The sequence below is a fragment of the Taudactylus pleione genome, unplaced genomic scaffold (assembly GCF_031769625.1).
Source record: "Taudactylus pleione unplaced genomic scaffold, aTauple2 ptg000042l, whole genome shotgun sequence".
Lineage (NCBI taxonomy): Eukaryota > Metazoa > Chordata > Amphibia > Anura > Myobatrachidae > Taudactylus > Taudactylus pleione.
The window spans coordinates 1026935-1032934 of NW_028284444.1; positions in this window are offsets into that span (position 1 = coordinate 1026935).

Sequence of the window (6000 nt, forward strand, 5' to 3'; positions counted from 1 at the left end):
TGGCCGCCGCAACCCTGTGGGTGGAGCTAGCTACCGGTGCAGGGAGCGGGATGGCCGCGCTTAGCGTGAGGGGAGACGGGGAGTGGGGGCCGTCTAGCTAATATCGCTGCCGCTTGAGAGCAGGCGGCCGCGGGGAAGGGGTGGTCGATGTGGGGGGCGGCAATCGAGAGCTGGCAGCGGGAGTGCAGGCAGGTGGAGCCTTGCGCCTGAGCGGACCATGGCCCTCGCGTGGCTGGGGAAGCAGCCACAGAGGTGAGAGGCCTGGCAGCCAGGGGCGGGGGGGGGGACGGGACACGGGGCCTGTGTATCTGGAAATGACAGGGAGGGAGGGCACTGGCAGGTAACAGGGACTATATGGAAACACAAGCAGGGGAAGGGGGAAGAAAAGTATGGAACATGTGCAGAAAGGAAAGGACAGGGGGGAAATTAGAAATAGGAAGGTAGTAAAAGATAAAATTAACAGGAGACAGAGAGGGTGGTAGACCAGGGGAAATAAATGGGGTGTGAAATGTGAAAGAAGAAGAGAAAGACAGACATATAAAATACAATACATATGCCACTTAGCCAGCCTGGTTGAAATAAACTGGAAAGAGGAAGATGGCTCCCCTCACCAGGCTATTTATATGGAACCTCTAAGCCCTCCCTTAAATCCTACCATAGGCTTATACTCCTCAAGTGACGAATACTAACCACATCCCCCTCCAGCTTTTAACTCTTAACTTACCTAACAAAATTACATATCAAACAGGGTGCTTATCTATCCTCAAACTTATTCAAGTATTCGGATGCATAAGTAAGATTATTTAGATATACATGTTTATATGTGTTCATTAATGTATTATCATTTTTCTTCAGCTTTATTCTTTTTGTGCTTATGACACCTTAATAGGGCTGCCGTTATATGACTGATATTGTCCTCCGTTAGGACTGTGAAATGATATACATTGGTTTATTCAGCGTTTGGATCTATATCTCCAGTTATGTTACCGCTGATATACAGACGAGTGTCTTGTAGGCAGTAGATATGTACATAGCCATGTTTGGGCAATGTTTTTACAGTTGGTTCCTGTATTGGTACACAGATAGTTGTTATCCTGTCACCTTGGTTACGGGTTTATCACATGACCACGCCCCCATTGGGATCCCGACCGTCGGCGAGTCGCACGCCCATGACGTCATCGGGTCTCAGACGGGTTCACGTGGACCGCTTGGAGCACGTCTGGTGGATCTCTCAGGTATATATGTTGTCTTTTGTCTTTTATTTGTTACATGTCTTGATAAAAGAGTTTATTCCCTTGAAACGTTGACTACACAGACTGCCTCTGCATTTGTTTCTTTGCTGTTGAGACTCCGAGTGCCACCCATTATACACTTACTATATATATATATATATATATATATATATATATACATATATATATCGAGCAGAGAGAGCCGGCGCATCCTTACAATAATTGTTAAAGTTTTAATCCATCACAAAAAGGTCCATAGTTAGCATCAATCAATATGTTGCAAAAATATACTTATCACAGGTCAAACCCCAGCGTGTAGTTGGGCACTACACGCTGGGGTTTGACCTGTGATAAGTATCTTTTTTCCACATGGATTTACTGACTGTTACTTGATGCTGCTATACATGTGTTTTGGTCTCCAGTCACCCCTATGCCCTGACCTCTTTTTTCACGAATATGCAGTTTATTGATTGATGCTAACTATGGACCTTTTTGTGATGGATTAAAACTTTAACTATTATTGTAAGGATGTGCCGGCTCTCTCTGTTCGATACAGTAATATTATATGTGCTGTGCACTCTTATCTTTTCAAGCTGGAGTGTGTGCTTTTTGGCTCATGAGGATATAAATATATATGCCCCACCACACCTTCCACTTACCTGGTATGAGTGGAGAAGACAGGAAGCAGGCTTTCCTCCACTCTGTGAAACTCATCTCTGCCCTCTGACTCTCACCTCCATGGCTCCATGCGTGCCATAAAATTTATTTTTTCAGCTCCTCTTCCCACTCGATAAGCCATGCCCCCTTTTCCCACTCTCCAGCCTCTTGGGTTTCTGGGTAGGCTCCCCATTGGTCGAAGGCGGCCTGGCTCCCCATTGGTCGAAGGCGGCCATCTTTTTGTAGTCTGTTATGGGGGCGGCCATTTTCTTTTAGTCCCTACTACTTCAGTCGGATGTCTCTAGCTGGGCAGCGGCCGAGGAGCAGAAGCATCGTCTGCCTGCCTGCTGCAGCCTGGCGGCCCTAGAACGCTGAAATTGTACCGCCCGGGAGACAGATGGCACCCTGCCCCCCGTCCCAGTCCGCCCCTGGATATGATGTAACAATATATTGTGTCCACGTACACACTGCACTATCCACTGCATGGTAACCCAATATATCGTTACAGGATTAATGTAACTGACCTGCATTGTACATCGCATCGTCCCAACTGAGGTACAGCACATCAGATGGGAAGGTGCAACCACACAATTCATTAATGAATTGGCGGTACACAGTATTTGATGGTTGTTGCTATCCATTTGCGATTGCAAGATTGGCCAATACAGTTTATGGTATAGTGTGTGCAGGAGCATACTCATACTCATACTCATACTTACCTCTCCGAAGTCCTGCTTCGGGTGTCACAGCCCTGCACTAAACACCTTTAAAAAGGCAGCGGCGGCCATTTTCCCAGCGTTTTGCGCATGCGCAGTGGGGAAATCACAGGGAAAATGGTAACCTGCGCATGCGCAGTAGACTCTGTGCACAGACTAGTGCCCAGAGTCTACTGCTGCAGTCAGTCCGCAGCCGGCCACTGGGGAGAGAGGAGGGGGAACGGACACTTGGTAAGTTATCCCCTCTTGATAAGCCCCTGAGTGTGTGTAGTGTACCCAGATTAACAGTCCAGGCTTTAAAGATAGCCATGCTTAAGATAAATTTAATTAGCACTTCAGTCAGTTTGATTATACCATCTGTACAAAATCATGGATATCTCCTAAAACCTGGACTGTAAGGGTACCTTGAGCACCGAGTTTGAGAACCATTGTCTAAAAAAATCAAATTTCACAGTATCACAAAAAAATGAAAAAGCATGGATAAAAGATGCAACACAATAAAACAATATCTATCATCTATCTATCTATCTATCGTACTGCTTTATTGTAGTGAGTAAATAACGAGCTACATGGCTGTCTGTAGATGTCTAGAGTTACTTGGCAGATATGATAACCCTAGCTAATAATGCACAGCCAGATGGGGTCTTAGTAAAAGATGACTAATGATCTTCAGAGAGGGTCCCTTATCTCTCCTCAAATAATGGATGACATAATAAGCCTTATGGTCGAAGGTGTGGCCTAATTATACACCAAACAATTACATAGCTAATAATTACCTCTTGTGATATAATTGCTGTGCTTACATTATATGATCTTCTAAATCCCTTTGAAATTGCTGATGAAGCATAGTTGTCAACTTTCCTTCATTTCCAGGCAAGTCCCCTGTTTCAGAGAGCTGTCCCTGGAAATGTATGTCCCATTAATTGCCCCTATTTTTGAAAAGTGACCAGCTGCTCATTACACTTCCTGTTATTATGGATGTGAGATGCTGTTCTCACTGTTATCATCATCATTGTTTATCCATAAGGGGCCACAAAACTCTACAGATCCTAGTCTTGTTGTCTGGTTTCTGTAATTTAAGATTTATTTAAAATTGTTTTGAAATTTTAATATGCAAAAAGTGAACCTACCATGATGGAGGTTATAGTTAAACAAGGTCATATTGGACTACACGTTATACTTACATATACCTCTTCCAGCAAGCTCTCCATGGAAATGAGCAAATGTTAGCAGCTATGAGCTACTGTGATAGACAGTGACTGTGATAGGCAATGATCTGCCAAGTAATTTTTTTGGAGATGACTAATAAAAATCTAGACATCTCAGAAACAATTACTTGCAGGCTAATGCATGTTATTACATACTTAGCATTCAAAATATATGGTTATTTTTAATTTATCTAAAATATTGGGCACAATTTAATTCAGAGCGATGCCGAATAGCCCTGTCAGGAGAAACGCTGTGTTTGAGGCTGGTCAGACTTGCCGCATATGCTGCACGGCTGCCCGATCTGCTGCGATGTTACCGATGTATACGCTGGTGCGTGACATCGGACGGATATGAGAAGGCAGCAGTGGGCGTCCCTATGCTCGGGTAAGCTTAGGAAACATTAGCATATTTTCGTAGATGCGTTCTGTGCGAAATCACAGATGCGATTGCATTAGCATCTGTCTCTGAATCAGGTCCTTAATCTTTTTAACATTTTTAAGAATAATTATTTTTTGGTTTGTCTAAATCAAATAAAAACCAGTACCTTTGGGCTCATTAAAATATGTGTGTGTGCTGTGTGGTGTGACTGGGCTTACCATTTGCACTACAGGGTGTGGTATGATTGGTTGAAAGTATGTCAACGTGTATTAGGTAGGCATGGGAATGTCGGACTGTCGCCATGCAGCATGCATGCAGTGACTATGGCAACATTCATCATGTCTATGGATGATATGTCGACTTAATGACTTCCGACGAATCATCCCAGGTAGTCTAGCGATGTCTTACCTTCTCCTGGCGCAGTAGCAGCTCCAGATCCCAGTGGTCACAGGTGGAACAGGTCCGGTGGTGACATCTCAGCAGTGGTGTTCCAGTGAGTATTCTACCCCTAAACCTAAACCCTGCACCTAGTGTCTAACATAACCCCCCTCCCCGCGCAGCTTAACCCTTATCCTCCCAGCAGAGCCTAACACTAACCATCAGCATTCTGAGAATGTCAACATGGTGTCTATCCATATGTTGAACTATGTTGACAATCTGATGTTAACATTGTGGTGCCGACATTATGAAAGTCGGCCATCTGACCGGATACCTCCACTACACGCTAAAAATATATATGTTATTAAAATCGCTAATCCCTATTTTAGAGCAGCTTCCAGCATTTCAGGCACTTTGTGCTCTATATTATTGTGTGCAGGGTTGATATGGAAGGGTCATGGCCCAATCCTGCAGGTGTGGCTCAGCCCTTCTGAAAAAACTAATAAATAATACTATGCATGCTGCTGGTGGTGGTATAAAAGGGCCAGAGTGGTCCCACATGGGTGCTTACCTCCATTACAGATGCTGACATTCTGGAGGACAGGTTCCAATGTTGACCACCTTGGAATGACGAGTTCTAGAAGGAAAAGACAATCCGTGAATGCCGGCTCACTTCCAAGACAGCTACAACACCCATCATTTGGAAACACCACCTATATGAGACAACAACACAACTGTGCAGGGCCCTATCCTATCATAAGGTGTCACAATACTACACTTACCTATAACAATAACAAATGTCCTCAACTCACTGGCCTGGCAAACTATAACTATGGATGTATTGGAACACAAATTATGGAATGTAATTATTCTAACAATTTATGATACCCTGCATGGATACAGCAACACAGCTATACAGTGCAAGAATAACCACATAGAAACCTAGCTACTACCCCTTTAAATTCTGCCTACCCATAGCTGGCCAGCTCCTCCCTATCAGAAGTTTGTGTCCATATATAAAGCTTCTTTTTGACGTAAAAATTGTGACTTAAAGTGGGGGCCAGGCTGCCTTCCACTTCCTATATGTGACTTTAATGGACACAGGCGTTCTGCCCAAAAGAGAAACACACTAGCCTGGGTCTACTGCCTGTGCTTATCAGTAGGGCACTATGCAATTGAGTGCCCCTAATGTCCGGATCTATTAATAATGTGCACGGGCCTTGTGCCACCTATCTGTTACAGTATTTTAAATAACCTGGGCCTAATGACCAGGTTTTTGAATGGGACACAAAGCCTAAGTTACAATGGAGTCACTTATACCTTATGGTGGCTCAGGCCTGTTGCCTGCCTAATTGTGGTGTAAGTGAAGTGACCTGGGCCTAAAGTCCAGAGTCACTAATATGAAGTGAAGGGCAAGAACTAGCCTGGGC